This window comes from Salvelinus alpinus, chromosome 9 (assembly GCF_045679555.1).
Source record: "Salvelinus alpinus chromosome 9, SLU_Salpinus.1, whole genome shotgun sequence".
Taxonomy (NCBI): domain Eukaryota; kingdom Metazoa; phylum Chordata; class Actinopteri; order Salmoniformes; family Salmonidae; genus Salvelinus; species Salvelinus alpinus.
Window position 1 is genome coordinate 56181159 of NC_092094.1, and position 20959 is coordinate 56202117.

A 20959-nucleotide genomic window follows, 5' to 3' on the forward strand; every position below is an offset into this window, starting at 1 on the left:
CATTTATAAATAAAATCCAGTCTTACTTTATCAAATACCTTTTCAAAATCCGATAAAAATACCATTCCTGGCTTCTTATATGTTTCATGATGTTCTATTATTTCTAGTAGTTGTCGTATATTATCTCCAATGTATCGTCCATGTTAAAAACCTGTCTGATCAGGATGAGCAATACCTGGTATACCCTTTTAATTCTGAGTGCATTTTGCTAGTATTTTTGCATCACAACATTGAAGTGTAAGGGGCCTCCAGTTTTTTAGATAGACTGGGTCTTTATATTTGTCATCTGGGTCTTGTCTTAATAATAGAGAAATGAGACCTTCCTGCTGAGTACCTGACAGACTACCATTTCTATAGGAGTAGTTAAAACAATCTAACAATGGAGCTTTTAGTATATCAAAAAATACTTGATATACCTCTACCGGTATGCCATCAAGCCCTGGGTTTCAGACTGAAAGGATTTAATAGCCTCAAAAAGTTATTCCTCTGTAATTTGGCCTTCACACTGATCTTTCTGTACATTTGTTAATTTTTCATATTATTTGGAAAGAATTCCTTACCGTAATCTTCATTCAGTGGGAGAGCATGAGATGGAAAAGAGAACATCTGTCTAAAATAATTAGCTTCCTCTTTAAAAATATAATTCGGAGAATTATAGATGACTCTGTCTTCAGTAACGAGTTTCTGCAAATTCTTTTTGTTAGTGTTCCTGTATTGGAGATTCAGGAATAATTTTGTGCATTTTTCTCCATATTCCATCCAGTTTGCTTTATTTTTGTAATATATTACATTAGATTGTTCTTGAATAAGTTCCTCAAGTTCTTTTTGTTTTTCCTCTAACTTATTTTGTATCTCTGTAGTATAGTTTTTATTGCTGTCTACCTGTACTATTACTTCATGGATTTCCCTTGTTAGTCTTGTTTCTTTAGCCAGAAACTGCTTTTTCATTATTGATGAATATTGAATTGAATGACCCCTGAAAGTACATTTAAAGGTATCCCAAACGATAAGGGGATTTGCTGAACCTATATTATACTGGAAAAATTCAGTTATAAATTATTTTGTCTTAGTTAAAAATAAGTTGTCCTCCAGTAAACTTTGATTCAATTTCCAATATCCCCATCCACGTGGAAAATCTATAAGAGTTATGTGAATGTCAATTAGATGATGATCCAATCGCATTCTGTCTCCTATTAAAACTTTTTAAACCTTTTGATGCAAGAGAGAAAGAGACAAGTAGTCAAGACGACTAGTTTGATTAAGTCTCCTCCATGTATATCTCACTAGGTCAGGGTTTTTTAGTCTCCAAATATCCACTATTTCTAATGTGTCCATAATATTTGTGATTTCCTTAAGGGAACGGTGATGATAGTTTGTAGAGTGATTACCTTTACGGTCCACTGAGGTACTTAACACTGTGTTATAGTCTCCTACCATAATGATAAGATAATTTGTTGCCTGTAAATTCAATAAATTGGTATAAATGTTTTCGAAGAAGTGTGGATCATCCTGATTTGGACCATATAGATTAATTCGTACACTTTCATATTCAAAAGGATCCACCTTCCTTGCGAATCATTCCTGATTATTTGCACATTCAGATCTTTTTTGTTGTTGTTAATTGTTAGTCCATGACAGAAAATGATTTCACCACCCCATTCCTTTTCCCACGCAACTTCATCTAAGGATGTAGAGTGAGTTTCCTGTAAACAGTATATATTATATTCCTTTTCTTTTAGCCATGTAAAGACTGATCTTTTTTTATAATCTACTAAACCATTACAATTATAACTAGCTATACTTATTTCACCCCTTACCATAACTAGATACTATTCTCAGGCTAAATTGACCATAATTAGTGCTTGTAAAGTTACTGCCATCAGAGGTATTATGAAGGTCAAAACTAGAGCTTTCAAATGTCTGATATTTAGGATTCAAGGAATAGGTTCTAGCAATATTTTTTTTATTCCCTTGCCTGTGAGCCAATGCCACAGATTATTATTTTTTTAGACAAATTATGTGTGTAACAAATCTGAGTAGGTTGATGTGTATGATATTGGATATGATATAATGAGAGTGTGTATGATGTCTGTATAAGAGTAAGACTATAATGTGTGATGTCCAAATAAACAATAACTCTGCCAATCTGCATATTTGAGTGTCCATGTGTGTAACATGTAGTGAGTATAGCCTTAACATTCATAATTGTAATCCATATCGTATCACCATCATAGCTGCATCATCATTACCTTTAACATAATTGAAAAACACATCCCAGCATTTCCACAGCAATTGACGTTTCACATGATCACGAAAGAGACCCTGCACTACCCCAGAGACGGCCTTCACCACAGCACAAATGCATTCCGCACAACACGTTATTATTCCCCAATGCCACTATTCCGATATCTTCCCCTTGCTTGTTGCAAACATATATAAACTTGTAGACAAATGCATAAAAAGATAGACAAACAATAAACACATTAAATTATAAAACAGTTCTCGACAATAGAGAGGGAGAGAAGAGAAGAGAAAAGAGAGAGAGAGTGAGAGAAGAGAGCGAGATCAGGAGTGTGTGTGTATGTATAAGTGTATGCAAGTGTGTAAGCAAGCATGTAGTTGAGTACGTGTGTGTTCATATCCACTTCATAATGTTCAGATATTTTAAACAGTTCCCATACCTTATTTTTTTTTGTAACCTGAAGTCCCTGTAGAATTTAGTACAGCCACGGTGTTATGGAGCTGTCTCGGAATAGCTGTCCATCTATAAAGAGTTTGTCGCCAATGATAAAAGCATGCCTACCATCCTTCCTTTGTTGTCTTTGTACCGGATACAGTCTCTTACGACGTTTGTTTATCTCCTTTAGAAATTGGTCATTGAGACCGAATTTGGTCCCTTTATGCTCCCTTCCTCTGCTTTTGATCAGCTCCTTTTGTTGGTAGTGTTCAAATTTTGCGATGATCAGGTCGGGGACCCTTAGTCTTGTCGCTCCGAGCTCCAAGTCTTGTGTACTCGGTGGAAAGCCACCTTGTTTACAGTCTCTATAGGAAGTTTCAATGCGGATTGCATGAATTCTCTGATCGCGCCCTCTGGATTATTGGATGCGTCCTCAGGAATATCAGTAAAAAAAATATTTTCACGCATGCTACGACTTTGTATGTCTAGTAGCGTCTCCTTCATCACCCTGTTTTCCCTGAGTAGACAATCCATGTTGGAATCGTGTATTTTTACCTTGGTTGTGAGTGTCTTGTTTTCTCTTTGGAGCTTGAGAATTTCACTCCCCCTCAGCCCTGCTACCTTCTCACACAACTTTTCCATTGTTGCATGGATTCCAGCCAGAGCACTAGCCTCTACCTCAATGGTAAGTAAATCGTACGTGTATGTAGATTAATCTGTTTTTCTTTTTTTGTCGGGTTAAAGTTATTTTGTGAGGGAGTTGGCTCTTTCCACAAAGGAGTATTGTCACACCCTGACCTTAGAGATCCTTTTTATGTCTCGATTTTGGTTTGGTCAGGGTGTGAGTTGGGGTGGGTATTCTATGTTCTATTATTTGTATTTCTATGTTTTGGCCGGGTAGGGTTCTCAATCAGGGACAGCTGTCTATCGTTGTCTCTGATTGAGAACCATACTTAGGTGCCCTTTTTTCCACCTGTCTTTGTGGGAAGTTGACTTTGTTTATGGCACATAGCCTTTAGATTCACGGTTTGTTTTGTAGTGTGTAATGTTTTGTTCAGCGTCTTTTCTAAATAAAAGAACATGTACGGTCACCACGCTGCACCTTGGTCCTCTTCTTTCAACGGCCGTGACAAGTATGTTGTTCCTCCATAGTGTAAAGCTGTTGGTACTCGTCGATTTCACTCAGGGTCTCCTTGGTATCCAGATTGGCGCTATACTGCAACCAGTTTTTTTACGAAAAGATAACAATGAGTCTTTCCCATGATGACAACAGGTGTCTGTAGTACAGCCAGCTAGCACTCGCGGAATCCACGCAAAAAAAGGAACACAAACTTGCAGTCCCAGCCGCAAAGGCTAACCGCGTTATGGAATCCTTAGTAACAAAACTTTAATTTGGTTTAAGATCGATTTAATGCAAATGTTTTAATGTAAACAACAAACCGAGTGTAGACCTGCTGGGAACCATTTAATTACACTTTTTTGCTGTCTTTTTCTGTGGCTAAACCAACTAGGCTCGTAATTTAATATTTTTTTTTGTATTTACAGATGGCATACAAGTTTGTTATTAAGGCACATGAAAGTTCACATGTTCCAGAAGGCACTTCTCCAAAAAATGCATAAAAAAAAAAAAAATGAAGTTTACGTTCAAATGGCTCTCCTGTGAAGTAATGATGCGCGACATACGCCTAATTACCTGAAACAAGTCACATTTGATGGAGAAGATATACTAGAAACCTGAATTGCCTCATTTATTGCACACATTCTGCAATACATCTCTATTTGACCAGATTTAGAACACAATGTGAGGTTGTGTCCAAGACACAGCATTCCCCATGGAGAATAACATTTATCTTATCTCATCTTGGTTATTAATTTATTATTAATCGATTTCACGAGCAACAGTCGCGATAATAGCTAATTTCGGCAACTCCTGTTCGATCTACATCGTTAATACTACACATCTTGTCGTTTTAAAGCTTTAAAAGCATTCATACATTATGAGTTTGACGCTCAAAACAACTGAACCCAGTTTAAATTCTAAAATCGTCTTAAAAAAAACTGTAAATCAACTTTATCCAAAACAGATCAAGTGCAACTTGAGTTTTAGAATAGTGCATGTCACATACAGTATGATACATGCCGAATGATATCCTTATTGAAGAGTAGCCAAAGGAACTTTCAACGATTTCTCCCTAATTTCCTTCACTTCATTAGGGTAACCCATTAATCAGAGCTCTAGAGGGAGTCTACTGTCACAGTCTATTCTAATAGTACACTAAACATACACCACTAGCAATTACACAGTAATAGAAAACATGCATCAGGTAGAAAAGGCAATCGATAACCACTGTATCACTTCGTTATTTTTACTTCATATAACCTATACCTCATATAAGCCACTGTCTAAGTAATTGTTGTATCTAATTGCACCTCATTAACTACACAAAATGATTACTCACCCTGCTGCCTTAAAATCTTTAGTTAAGTCAAATGTTAAGTTATCTAGCATAGCATACTGTACATGTAGTGGCAGTAGCATAGCATACTATTATCTAGCAGAGCATACTGTACATGTAATGACAGTAGGACGTCACTGCAGCATCAGCCTTTGGGTGACTTGGGCCTGTATCCGTAAAGCATCTCAGAGTAGTTTTTCCTTTTAGATTCTTATGAATAAGATTATATGGAGGGGGAAGACCTGATCCTAGATCAGCACTCCTACTCTGAGTTGCTGTATGAATACGGGCCCAGGACTGTATCTGAGTCATGCTGTAAGCGTTACGGCCTCTCTCCTCAGACGCCCTAAGGGGGAGCTGTTGCTCAAAGATGAGAGTCTACAACGGTGAGAGCAGACAGGGGGAGAGGGTGCGGGGTGTACATTGAGCAGACTCAGTCTGAGGAGACCGGCTGTCACAGCCGAGCAGATGGAACGCACAGACCTCATTTGCAATCAGATTGTCGAGAGTTTAAGCACTTACCTGATGGAGATGGCTCAACAGCTCTCACTTTCGGGGCTTTTTTTCCACCGTCCTTTTTTGTGTGTCACCTCTTCAAAGCTACGCTCTTGCCAATCTCATTTGAGCCCTCTCACAATCATGATAATTGTTCTAATCTCTCAACGGTGTTCTCTTTCCAGGGGTTATCATAATTTGCATGATAATAAAACAGCCATGCATTCAGCCGAACCAGTCTGATCTTTCTTAAATTATTTTGGTTTTATGAAAAGGTCAGGCAATATTATTAAAATGGTAACCCACTGGGATAGCTATTTATTTATTTGTTATAGCCTGAGTGTGCCTCCCCAGAGCAACTAATCATGACATTTTAGTAATAGTGTCCAGATTTTTTGCTGTCACGAAGTCTTAATGAGTTAACTTATAAATAATGAGTAGTAGATGAACAGAGCTGCCTAAATTGAAATATATTATTACTTAGTAATGTTATAATGAAGAACAGACTTAGATGGTTGACCTAACCCTACCAAGCATCATAATAAAAAATAAAAATGTCATGAAACAACACAGCTGCAGCTTTGACAGATGTTGAAAGATTTATAACTACCAACAAACAAATACTTTCTGACATGATACTAGAAAACATCCTATTGAAAATGTATGAATTTGACTTTTTGTGCTCTTCCATGACGGGTAATGCACATTTTTCATCATGTATGGAGTGTACATGCAAACAACTCTAATATTACATTCTAATATGACTGTAGCTCTATGGCACGTGTGACCAAGGCACCATACACAGATGATTCATAAATATATTTAATGTGACATGGTAATGAATGTGAGTGCCACCCTCTCAGACCAAGACATCCACTTAAAGGGATTTTGGCAATCATCTACTTACCCAGAGTCAGCTGAACTCATGGATGACATTGTTAAGTCTCTGTGTGCAGTTTGAAGGAAGCTGCAGTTCGTTTCACGAGCCATTGCTAACTAGCATTGACACAATGACCGGAAGTCTATTGAATCAGCTAGCAGATTCCAGTCATTGTGCTAACACTAGTTCGCAATCACTTGTGAAAAAATAAATAATAAAGATAGTTCACTCAGGCCATTTAACAGCTAGGTCTGGTTTGCTTAGTTAATTGTCTGTATATGGACCAGAAAAAAACACTGAGTGGGATGTCTTGCTTTATTTTCCGTCTCTGGTATGACTGTCACTTTTCCTTTGTGTTAGTCATTTGTCTCATTGTATACATTTCAATTGGTTGAGGGGAACTGAGTTTCAGGGGGAGTGTAATGTGTGTTCAATGAGATGCATGGGTCAACTTATAATAGTGACTCCACTTGCTACAGAACCTATGGTCTACCATCTATTGCCATTTTCATAGACATTTTTACATGACATTGACATCTTGACATTAGGCCTACCAGTATACTACCAGTATTTACCCCTACCTCTTGAATGTGCTAGATGTGTCAGTGGGTAAGTGTACATGCACTGAATAGATGATAGATAATAGTTTGACCAAACACTTGTACATGCTTTGCAAGAATGACTATTTCCCTAATAATGCTGTTTACATGGACACATCAGAAATCAGGCTACCTGATGGGACTGTGATAAAAGCATAAATTCACTTATCAAAATAAACATTCTGTCATAGGGACCATATTATTTTTAGGAAGCCTATTTGATTCTGAGTCCGGACATATAACATATTTCTAAGATTCATACTTTCAGTTTCTCCTAAATCACATCACTTGCACAAAAGATGGATGCTCGCACTGCTGGTGCTAACACATTCACATATCTAATACAACGCTGGAACTCTGACTAAGGTACACATGTCCTAATATTTTAATGTAGGTGTTTTAATCAGCATATGCTTACTTCGCTTATGACCTTACGCTAATTAATATAATCCGTGTGTTTACATGACTAATGCCATATTTGGCCTGTTGCCACAATCAGTTGAATATCAAATTATTAGTGTGCATGTAAACGTACTCGGTGTCAATCCATGTTGATGTTGGTCTGGAGTCACCTAAAATGTAAAAATTGTCATATTTCAGAAATAAGTGTGCTACTGATACGTGTCTTCAGCACACAAACATTGAGCATTGAGGTGCTCAAGTGCTCTGCTCTGAAATGTCCCAACCATGCTGCTAGTTACTCCACTGCCATTGCTCCATGGGTTGTCATGTTTCCAGTGAGTCACAAATTGACACAAAGATGGCGTCTTTTATTTTCGGTTTTGTATACGGTTTAGACGGAACAATGATTCGCTACAATATACTTTTTTAGTTTTGTCAAATAAACTGATATTAGGAGAACTGTTCGAATTTTTTAAACCAGGAAATGGCAGAGCGATTTCTGGACAGTGCACATTTAAGTCATTTTTGACAGTTTGTAACTTTCACAAGGTTGTAGAAATGACATGTTCAGCTACTTATGACATTGGCTCGATAAAGACACATTTTTCACTTCTTCCATTGACTTCCCAAACCCTGGTCTGTTCTCTCGAGTCTGCTTCACGAGGCATTTCCGAAAGTATTAGCCAGCTGGAACTCTGGGTTTGAAAACTCTTCACTAAACTGTCAACTTAAAGTTCTAAGAAAAACACAACCTCGAACCTAATTCCAGGTACAAAATTAATTTGGCTTCAATTATCAACACACAGTTGTAACAGACTTGGATAAACCACAAACCTGCCAGAAATAAAAGATTGGGGAACTTTGTCAGTTCAATAACACAGAGAAACGATGATCAAATATCAAGATTGTATTTTTTCATTTCTGCAATAAAGTTATTGTATCGGATTTAAGAAACAAAAGCGAACATGATTATCCATGGCCTCTTCCACACAGTGGTCAATTATGTCACGTCGGTATGGTCTAACGGCTGGCCGGCTGGCCGTCATCATCATGTTTCAATGTCACACCCTGTTGCATCATGCCATGAAGCTCAGGAACATGAGTGAAGTGGTTTCATTCACCACACCTCATCGCAACCCACTCTTTTCTGTTTCAAGTTGCAGTGCATCATTTGGATTGTTTTGTTTGCCACTTTGATCATCAAAGATTTAGATTTCTATTCAGTGGGGGGATGAAACGTCTGGGGAGCGTTCAAACTATTGACGCGTCTCGGCTTTTAATATTTCACTGATGTTGCCACAGTCAGGCTAAATGTTATATGGGGGGGGGGTGCTACATTTGACAGTACTCCCACTCCTTGCTCTTCCATTTCCTGTCAGAGCGAGATGATAGTATGGAAATGTGTCATGAAATGTTTATCTCCCCTCCATGTCAGACAGGAGTCAGATGTTGCCGCGCTGTTGTTTTTTCTCAGACTACAATTACCAGCTTTTACTCACAAGCACAGATTGCAGAGACTGACAGATGACTTTGCAGTTTTTTTTTATCTCTTTGGGGCTTTGAAATGAGTTTCTGAGGAATGACTGACCACCAACTCAAATGACAGTGAAAGGCCAAGGTCTTAAAGAAGCTTGTCACTAGACAATGCAATGCCCATGACTTCTCCATACAGTTATGTGTTTAATTTCATTCAATAATTTAACAAAAATTTATTTAATGAATATCATTAACTACAAACAGTAAATGTGCTGTATAATGTCTTCTGCTTACCTGTGTCTCTGCAGTTACCGGCACCATGTCTGCAGCATGGAAGCCGGATGTGTTCTGGTAAAGAAGGTTCGCCCGGAATTCCGGTACTAAAGTATTGTTCCGGAGGGATGTTGGGGAATGCCACCTCTCTGGTCAACGCAGGGGAACTCTGTTTTCGTGATGATATTAAAAAGGCATTTTACATTTTAATACCAACATACATTTCTTGTGTACTGCTAAAATAATGTTTGTATTTAAAAACCTGAGCTCGGTTTCCCAAGAGCATCGTGAGGTTAAACGTATCGTTAGAACATTCGCAAGAGCATCCTTACATTTCTGAGCTGTTTCCAAAAAGCTAGCGTTACTAAAGTTGCACTTGACAACGGTTGTTATTTAACGACTGCCTCAGACCTATCGTAGAACAGCTAAGTGCGTCGTTAGATGCTTTTTTTTGCCCGTCTGCGTCAGTTTATACACAGAAGGTCTCTGCTAAGCACAAAGTCAAGATGTTTATCTGTCTTTCTGTGAACACGGATAAGTTCAGAACAAATATGACAACAAATACAAAGTTGCCAATGTCTGTAATTGTTAGAAACACGTGAAGGATATGACAACCGAGATGATTGTATTAAAATATAAATACAGGACAGACACTTCAAAACCTTACAGTGGCAAGAAAAAGTATGTGAATCCTTTGGAATTACTTGGATTTCTGCATGACTTTAACATAAAATGTAATCTGATATTCATCTAAGTCACAACAATAGACAAACTCAGTGTGCTTAAACTAATAACACACAAATTATTGTATTTTTCTTGTCTATATTGAATAGATCATTAAAAAATTCACAGTGTAGGTTGGAAAAAGTATGTGAAACCCTAGGCTAACCACTTCTCCAAAAGCTATTTGGAGTCAGGGGTCAACTAACCTGGAGTAGAATCAATGAGACGAGATTGGAGATTTTGGTTAGAGCTGCCCTGCCCCATAAAATGTTGCTACAAAATGTTGCTATTCACAAGAAGCATTGCCTCGAACAAAATAGGTCTCAGAAGACCTAAGATTAAGAATTGTTGCCTTGCATAAAGCTGGAAAGGGTTACAAAAGTATCTCTAAACGTCAGTCCACGGTTAGACAAATTGTCTATAAATAGAGACATTTCAGCACTGTTGCTACTACCCATAGGAGTGGCCGTCCTGCGAAGGTGATTGCAAGAGCACAGCGCAGAATGCTCAATGAGGTTCAGAAGAATCCTAGAATGTCAGCTAAAGACTTACAGAAATCTCTGGAAAATGCTAACATCTCTGTTGACGAGTCTACGATACGTAAAACACTAAACAAGAATGGTGTTCATGGGAAAACACCATGGAAGAAGCCACTGCTGTACAAAAAAAACCAAAAGAGCACCAGGATATTCCGCAGCGCTACTGGCAAAATATTCTGTGGACAGATGAAACTAAAGTCGAGTTGTTTGGAAGGAACACACAACACTATGTGTGGAGAAAAAAAGGCACAGCACACCAACATCAAAACCTCATCCCAACTGTAAACTACGGTGGAGGGAGCATCATGGTTTGGTGCTGCTTTTCTGCCTCAGGGCCTGGACAGCTTTCCATGTTTATCAAGACATTTCTGTCCGCCAAATGAAGCTCAAGAGAAGTTAGGTGATGCAACCGGACAACAACCCTAAAGACAGACGTAAATCAACAACAGAATGGCTTGAACAGAAGAAAATGTGCCTTCTGGAGTGGTCCAGTCAGACCTGACCTCAACCTGATTGAGATGCTGTGGCATGACCTCAAGAGAGCGGTTCACACTAGACATCCCACGAATGTTGTGGAACTGAAACAGTTTTGTAAAGAGGAATGGTCCAAAATTCCTCCTGACCGTTGTGCAGGTCTGATCTGCAACTACAGAAAATGTTTGGTTGAGGTTATTGCTGCCAAAAGAGGGTCAGCCTGTTACTAACTAATGTTACTAATGTTACTAATGTTTACACGGTGTGTTCAATAAAGACATGAAAAATTATAATTGTTTGTGTGTTATTAGTTTAAGCAGACTGTCTTTGTCTATTGTTGTGACTTAGATGAAGACCAGATCAAATTTTAGGACCAATTTATGCAGAAATCCAGGAAATTCTAAAGGGTTCACATACTTTATCTTTCGACTGTACATAGACCTATATACTATACTTTCTGAATATGGTCCTCTGGTCACATTTTTCATTATATATTTTATATTTATAAGTATAATATATTATACTTGGTACATTTTGAGTGAGTAATTTAGTCGTATTTACTACAAATTAAATACTCTTTTTTGTTGTTGTGTTGAGTGTTAATCGTTTTTTTGATAGTGAGTGTTTACACAATGGAGGACAAAATGAGTGTTATTCCTATTGACAAGAATGTGGTGTCATATTAAAGACGTTGTGCGCTTTAAAACTAAGTTAAATTGGATTTGTAATTTGTTCTTTTTTTTTGCTATGTCTGTTTGGTTGAAATGTGTGAGAAAATGAGCTATATCTAGAACATTCTCAGTAACAACCGCAGTATTCTACAACTATATTGGGGTCTAAAGGGTTCAAATGAATGCTTTGCAAAACCCCCTTCAGGAAGAGAATGGAACTGGTAACTCTCCATATATTCTCTGTGTAACCCCTTCCTGTCAGTTGAGTTATGATTTATGTAAATTCTGTTCCTGCACCTTTGTCCTCAGTTCTTTTTTAAGTTGAGGCTTTTATGACAGTCCGTTTTTCATTTCAATTCAGTTTCTATTTATCGATCTTAAAACACTATTAGGTTTATTTTGGAGAATAAAACCCCTATTTGTTTGCACCCAATCTCAATGTTTCTCGTTGCCTCCTTAACAGTGTGTACAAGTTAGGTCATCCCTAACAGTGTGTACAAGGGAACATAAGCTTATTGCATTTCATAAGTCTGTGCTGTTTCCCCATATACGTATTGAGTTCATTTTCATAGGATTGTCAGCCACCCATTTCAAATTCTTCAACCCACAGGCCAACACATAATTCAAGTCCAGGGGCAACACATCAGTTGCAGAGCTGAGCTGCCCAATAGTATATTTTCCTTTTAGGAAGCCTAAGGCCGCTTGCCTTATATGGTAGATACAGTACATAACACAGATTCTGGAAACCTTTCCATTCCACATGAAAATAGAAAGTAAGCTCTGAAGTTCTTATTTATTTGTAACATTTTACCCCTTTTTCTCCCCAATTGGTAGTTAGTCTTGTCCCATCGGTGCAACTCCCATACAGACTCGGGAGAGGCGAAGGTTGAGAGCCACGCGTCTTCCGAAACACGACCCTGCAGAGCCACACTGTTCTTGACACACTGGTTGCTTAACTCGGAAGCCAGCCGAACCAATGTGTCGGAGGAAACACTGTACAACTGGCGACCGAAGTCAGCATGCATGCGCCCGGCCCGCCACAAGGAGTCACTAGAGCGCAATGGGACAAGGACATCCCGGCCTGCCAAACCCTCCCCTAACCCGGACGACACTGGGTCAATTGTGCACTGCCTCATGTATTGAAAGATCTGTAGTGATGCCTCAAGCACTGCGATGCAGTGCCTTAGACTGCTGCGCCAATAAGGAGGCCCTGCTCTGAACTTCTTTTAAGAGAATATTAGGAACTGCAATTTGCGGCACCTGAAATCAATAATTCAGCCTCGGAAGGACATTCATTTTAATTGTGTTGACTCATCCCAGTGACGAGACGGGCAGGGTTTGCCTTCTCGTTAAATCACCCTCTTATCTTTTTTAGCGTTGGAGAGTCATTCTTCAAATGAAATGTTATTTGTCACATGCGCTGAATACAATAACTGAATACAACATACCTTACAGTGAAATGCTTACTTACAAGCCCTTAAACCTGTCTAGGACAGGGGTTCCGCTAGCGGAACTCCTCCCACATTCCACTGAAAAGGCAGAGCGGGAAATTCAATTATTATTATTTTTTTAATATTTAACTTTCACACATTAACAAGTCCAATACAGCATTTGAAAGATAAACATCTTGTGAATCCAGCCAACATGTCCGATTTTTTTAATGTATTACAGCAAAAACACCACGTATATTTATGTTAGCTCACCACCAAATACAAAAGAGGACAGACATTTTTCACAGCACCGGTAGCATGCAGGTAGCATGCACAAAGCCAACCTAACTAACCTAGAACTAACCTAAATAACCTAGAAAAAACTACCTCAGATGACAGTCCTATAACATGTTACACAATAAATCTATGTTTTGTTCGAAAAATGTGCATATTTGAGCTATGAATCAGTTTTACATTACTGCTACCATCATAGCTACAGTCAGAAATCGCACGGGAGTAGCCAGAGTAAATACAGACACCAACGTCAACTACCTAATTACACATCATAAAACATTTCAGAAAAATATATGGTGGATAGCAAATGAAAGACAAAGATCTTGTGAATACAGCCAATATTTCCGATTTTTAAAATGTTTTACAGCGAAAACACCACGTATATTTATGTTAGCTCACCACCAAATACAAAAGACAGACAGACATTTTTCACAGCAACGGTAGCATGCAGGTAGCATGCACAAAGCCAACCTAACTAACCTAGAACCAACCTAGATAACCTAGAAAAAACTCCCTCAGATGACAGTCCTATAACATGTTACACAATAAATCTATGTTTTGTTCGAAAAATTTGCATATTTGAGCTATAAATCAGTTTTACATTACTGCTACCATCATAGCTACCATCATAGCTACAGTCAGAAATCGCACGGGAGTAGCCAGAGTAAATACAGACACCAACGTCAACTACCTAATTACTCATCATAAAACATTTCAGAAAAATATATGGTGGATAGCTAATGAAAGACAAAGATCTTGTGAATACAGCCAATATTTCCGATTTTTGAAGTGTTTTACAGCGAAAACACAATATATCGTTATATTAGCTTACTACAATAGCTAACACACAGCAGCATCTATTCAAGACAAACGGTAGCGATAGCACAGTTCGACAGATATATGAAATCGCATCCCAAATTGGGTCCTTATCTTTGTTGATCTTCCATCAGAATGTTGTACAAGGGGTCCTTTCTTCAGAACCGTCTTTGTTTGGATCCAGAACGAACTATTTCCCTCTTGAATTAGCAAGCACACTGGCCGTGCGGCGCTAACCTCTCCTTCTTGAACAAATTCCTCCAAAGCATCACGTCTAAAGTCCCGAATAAATTTCAATAATATAATTAAACTATATTGAAAAAACATACTTTAGGATGATATTGTGACATGTATCAAATAAAATCGAAGCCGGAGATCATATTCACCTATAACGACGGTTTTCCAGGAGGCGATTCCAGGTCCAACTTCGCGCCTTCCAAAAAAAAATAATGGCGGACCTCTCACTCCAAGAGGTTGTATTCAATCCCAGAACGAGATAATCAAGTCATTTCTGCTCTCACTTCCGCATGACACCCAGGGGAAGGTGTATGACGTGTTTCTACAGTCATAAGTGACATGCCCTTTTATAGACAAGCTCTTGAAGAGAGACCTTGCTTTTGGAAATCTCACTTCCGGATAGGAAATGGGCTGTAAAAAGAGTTCTGTTTCACTTAGAGATATAATTCAAACGGTTTTAGAAACTAGAGAGTGTTTTCTATCCAATAGTAATAATAATATGCATATTGTACGAGCAAGAATTGAGTACGAGGCCGTTTAAATTGGATACGATTTTCCCCCAAAGTGAAAATAGCACCCCCTATGCCCTTAACCAACAATGGTTTAAGAATTTTAAAGAAAGGAAAAAAAGAGTAATCTGATTCCCGATGTTGGATCTGCCTGGGACTATTTTTATAAAAAATTTGTGTCAATCGGTGATAAGCATGCCCCTGTGAAGAAAGGTAGACTCAGTGGAAGGGACAATCTCTGGTTTTCAGATAACTTAGCAGAATTAATTAGACAGAGAAATGTCTCTTGAGCTAATGCTAGATGTACAAATGCACCTGCTGACTGGACCTCCGTCAGAGCTCTAAGAAACAAGTGTACATGATTTGTTAGGAGGTTTCAATCAGAATTCTATCTGAAAGTAGTCAGACAGAACCTTACAACTCTACCAAGTTAGCAGAATTAATTAGACAGAAAAATGTGCCACATAGACGAATGTGGCAGGGTCAACAGTCAATCACGGATTACAAAAAGAAAACCAGCCCTGTCGTGGACACCGACGTCTTGCTCCCAGACAAATTAAACAACTTTTTTGCTCGCTTTGAGGACAATACAGTGCCACTGCCACAGCCCGCTACCAAAGCCTGGGTGCTCTCCTTCTCTGTGGCCAACGTGAGTAAAACATTGAAACGTGTTAACCATCGCAGGACTGCCGGCCCAGACGGCATCCCTAGCCGTGTCCTCAGAGCATGTGCAGACCAGCTGGCTGGTGTGTTTACGGACATATTCAACCAATCCCTATCCCACTCTGTTGTCCCCATATGCTTCAAGATGGCCACCATTGTTCCCAAGAAAGCTAAAGTAACTGAACGAAATGACTATTGCCCCATTGCACTTACTTCTGTCATCATGAAGTGCTTTGAGAGACTAGTCAAGGACCTTATCACCTCCACCCTACCTGACACTCTAGACCCACTCAAACTTGCTTACCGCCCCAATAGGTCCACTGATGATGCAATCACCATCACACTGCACACTGCCCTATCCCATCTGGACAAGAGGAATACCTATGTAAGAATGCTGTTCATTGACTACAGCTCAGCATTTAACACCATAGTACCCTCCAAACTCATCAGTAAGCTCGAGACCCTGGGTCTCGACCCCGCCCTGTGCAACTGGGTCCTGGACTTTGACAGGCCGCCCCCAGGTGGTGAAGGTAGGAAACAACATCTCCACCCCGCTGATCCTCAACACTGGGCCTCACAAGGGTGCGTTCTCAGCCCTCTCCTGTACTCTCTGTTCACCCATGACTGTGTGGCCATGCACGCTTCCAACTCAATCATCAAGTTTGCTGACGACACTACAGTGGTAGGCTTGATTACCAACAACGACGAGACAGCCTACAGTGAGGGCACTCGGAGTGTGGTGTCAGGAAAATAACCTCTCACTCAACATCAACAAAACAAAAGAGATGATCGTGGACTTCAGGAAACAGCAGAGGGAGCACCCCCCCATCCACATCGACGGGACAGTTGTTGAGAAGGTGGAACGTTTTAAGTTCCTTGGCGTACACATCACGGACAAACTGAAATGGTCCACCCACACAGACAGCATGGTGAAGAAAATGCAACAGCGCCTCTTCAACCTCAGGAGTCTGAAGAAATGTGGCTTGTCATCTAAAACACTCACAAACTTTTACAGATGCACAATCGAGAGCATCCTGTCGGGCTGTATTACCGCCTGGTACGGCTATTTAATCTGATGATTTTCCTGTTTGCCCAATCAAAGCTACCGTAGCATATCATCCGTGGGAAAACAAAAAGTTTACCTCAGGCTACAGTGTCTCTCATTCTTCAGATCAGTCAAAAACCCATCATACATAGTCTCACTTGTTTCTCTGCCTACAGTACACCTTAGCTAGCTTAGCTTTCTACTGCATCAATGGATTCCCGGGAGAGAGATTTTTTAATGGTAATCGCTAGATTTGTTAATGGTAATGTTGTACTCAGAGCTGGTTCAGACAATCAGTGGTGTCAACTCAGTGGCGACTACTTTTTGACACCTGAGCCGGAGAGCATCTCCATTAGCAACTCCTCAGACGGCACATACACAGAGAAGCTCACTTAAGTCAATGCCGAGTCATTTGAGGTAACCAAGGAAGACCACTCGTGAATGGTGGATCTGTAAATTACAGTACTTCAGTCGGTCAGGTGCACTTCCAAGTTCAACAAAGGGAAGCCCTGCTTTTGCATTTTACCCCTGAGGTGATGGTCAAGAGATGTGACCAGATGAATGAACTCACCAATGGTAAGTGGCTTGCCATTCAACTATTAGTAATTATGTTTAGTTGGCTGTGAGTGAGTTATCTGTGCATGTGTCTCTATCAGTCAGTTTTTGTGTGTGTGATGAGGCACAAATAGATTGACTAGCTAGCAAGTGTGTGTGATTGTGTGTGTGTGTGAATATGAAGTGAGAGAGACAGAACTTTAAAATATTGAATATACATAAGAATTGAGAATACATTGTGCCTTTCAGCACACATTTAAAAGGCATACTTTAATTTATTTTCTGGTTTCAGAATTTCTACATATGTGACGGACCAACCGTCATAACATCTTATGTAGCAAAATTTGGAATTGTGTTTTTTGCATTGGATAAAAGCAGAGACACAGAGCTCTAAAATGGTATGTCATACATTGCATTTGAGGAATGATGGGAAAGTAATTCTGCTTTGAAAGTTGATAAACTTGTAACCTCACTTTTGAGAAAATGGCCTTTGACATTTTGTTACCTACCTTTGTTTTGGTACCTACTGGAGAGCTCTTCTTTGTCTACACCCATTCAGCATCGTTCACACCCTCTTTAGCTTAAGCCTCCACCCTAAACTCTGACCATTTTACTCGCTCTAGCAGAGCTGGTTAGGCTGTTTTTATGTCATCCAGAGCGTTGGTGACTGTAACTGTGCTGCTGGCAACAATTTAATTACACTTTTTTGCCGACGTTTACTGACACCGGCCATATTCAACAGGTGTTGAGCATTCCTAAATTCATTAGTTATTCTGCGCTCAGGCACACGCAGACGAGAGTGCTCTGAAAACGGAGTAGATGGCCAGACTAAATTTACGAACGCACCTGAAAAGGTTACTTGTACAATGTAGTCTTTTGTTAAAAGACATGTAGCAGGCTACCTAGCTAGCTAAACAATGAAACATAATCTAAACTCATGACGTTACTACCCTGCATGAATCTGCAGGTAGCTAACCAACCAGGTTCAATGTTAGCTAGCTAACATTAGGCTATAACTAGCCAAGCAAATGGCTCTGAGATACGAATAATAAGATCATACACGTAACGTTAGCTAGCGAGCCAGCCAGCTAACGCTAGCTAGCGAACAGCACACTTTAACTTGAAATGACTTTGTAAAAATTTGAAATGTGTAATATCTGAAAATTTAGCTAGCTAGACTACCTTACCTGTGGTCTGAAATCGGAGTAGATAATGTTAGCTGGTAAATTCGCTCTGGCTATGTCTATCAACATTTGTTGCAGTGACATTCTATTGAAATGGATACTTGCACAGTGGAGTCTTTTGTTAAGACATGTAGCTAGCTAGCTAGATAAACAATGAACCATAATCCCAACTCATGACGTTACTACCCTGCATGAATCTGCAGGTGGCTAACCAAACAGGTTCAATGTTAGCTAGCTAACATTAGGCTATAACTAGCCAAGCAAACGGCTCTGATATACGAATAATACGATCATATACGTCACTTTAGCTAGCAAGCCAGCCAGCCAGCTAACATTAGCTAGCTAACAGTACACTTTAACTTGAAATGTAACCACTTTCTGTCAAGTGTAGTATCTGAAAATGTAGCTAGCTAGACTATCTTACCTGTACACATTATAGATGGACGTGTCTCCTGTCACGGATGCCATGGTTGCCCTTAGTTTGAAGATGTAATCCGGAGAAAGGTGTTTTCTCCATCTCCTTAGATATCATACTCGAATTCCACTGATTTCAAAACTTGGTCCTCCAGAAAGCGGAGAGCAACACTTTTGCAGTTTTACTACGCAATACAATTTTTTTTAAATCTGCACATACTGACTAGCTCAAATAGACAGAAGGCCGCTATATGGCAGACCAATCCAAACTCATCTTTCAGCATGTCCAGCCCACTCATTATCTCAGCCTATCATGGCTAGAAGGTAAAGTTGCTCACTTTTTCTGTGGCTCAACCAACTAGGCGCATGATTTAAAAACCTCTTAACTTCTCTAGGGTAGGGGGCAGCATTTTCACGTTCGGATGAAAAACATACCCAAATTCAACTTCCAGTTACTCAGCCAGGAGGTAAGATATGCATATTATTGGTAGATTTGGATAGAAAACACTCTGAAGTTTCTAAAACTGTTTGAATCATGTCTGTGGGTATAACATAACTTATTTAGCAGGCGAAACCCCGAGGACAAACCATTCAGATTTGTATTTTTTTTGAGGTCATTGTCTTTTCAATGAGATTTCATTGGGGCACCAGATTTCTAGGCAACTTGCTTGCAGTTCCTACGGCTTCCACTGGATGTCAACAGTCGTGAGAAATAGGTTGAGGTTATTCCTTTGTGTAATGAAGAAATACGGCCATCTTGAAGTTGGGGCACTCTTGGTGTCCTAGACATGCGTTTCAATCAAACAGAAGGCATGCTACATATCATTTTAATCCTGTATTGAACACATATCATCCCGTCTTCAAATGTATTGATTATTAACGTTAAAAAATACCTAAAGTTGTATTACATAAGTAGTTTGAAATTTTTTGGCAAAGTTTAAAGGTAACCTTTGATATATTTTGTCGTCATGTTTGAGCAAGTTGGAACCGGTGTTTTTCTGGATCAAACGCGCCAAATAAATGGACTTTTTGGACATATATCGCCGGAATTAATCAAACAAAAGGACCATTTGTGATGTTTATGGGACATATTGGAGTGCCAACAACAGAAGCTCGTCAAAGGTAAGGCATGAATTATATTTTTATTCTGCGTTTTGTGTCGCTCCTGCAGGGTTGAAATGTTTTCTCTCTTTTGTTTACAATGGTGCTATGCTCAGATAATAGCATCGTATGCTTTCGCTGAAAAGCCTATTTGAATTCTGACATGTTGGCTGGATTCACAACCAGTGTAGCTTTAATTTGATATCTTTCATGTGTGATTTAATGAAAGTTAGATTTTATAGTAATTTTCATAGTCATTCATTTTAATGTGGCGCTATGCATACACTAGCATCTTGCCTAAACTCATATTTTTTTTATATAAATATGAACTTTACCGAACATAAAATACATGTATTGTGTAACATGAAGTCCTATGAGTGTCATCTGATGAAGATTATCAAAGGTTAGTGATACATTTGATCTCTATTTCTGCTTTATGTTAATGCTCTCTTTAGCTAACGTTCCACCTACCCTAGAGAGGTTAAGGATCCGGCCTTTTTTAAAAATGTTTGCCTAAAATGACATACCCAAATCTAACTGCCTGTAGCTCAGGCCCTGAAGCAAGGATATGCATATTTTTGATACCATTAAAAAGGAAACACTTTGAAGTTTGTGGAAATGTGAAAGGAATGTAGGAGATTATAACACATTAGATCTGCTAAACGATAATACAAAGAAAAAAACAACCGTCATCTTTGAAATGCAAGAGAAAGGGCATAATGAATTAGTCTAGCCCAGGCACAATTTAGACATTGGCCACTAGATGGCAACACTGTGTGTGCAAAGTTTTAGAGTGAATCGGTGAAATCTTGCATATCTATTCAGATTGTTGTATCAAGACTGCCCAAATGTGCCTAATTGGTTAATTTATACATTTTCAAGTTCATAATTGTGCACTGTCCTCAAACAATAGCTACTGTAAATTGGACAGTTAGATTAACAAAAGTTTAAGCTCTCTGCCCATATCAGATACGTCTATGTACTGGGATTTTTGGGGGTATCTTACAACCTCATGATAATCACATTAGCCTATGTTAGCTCAACCA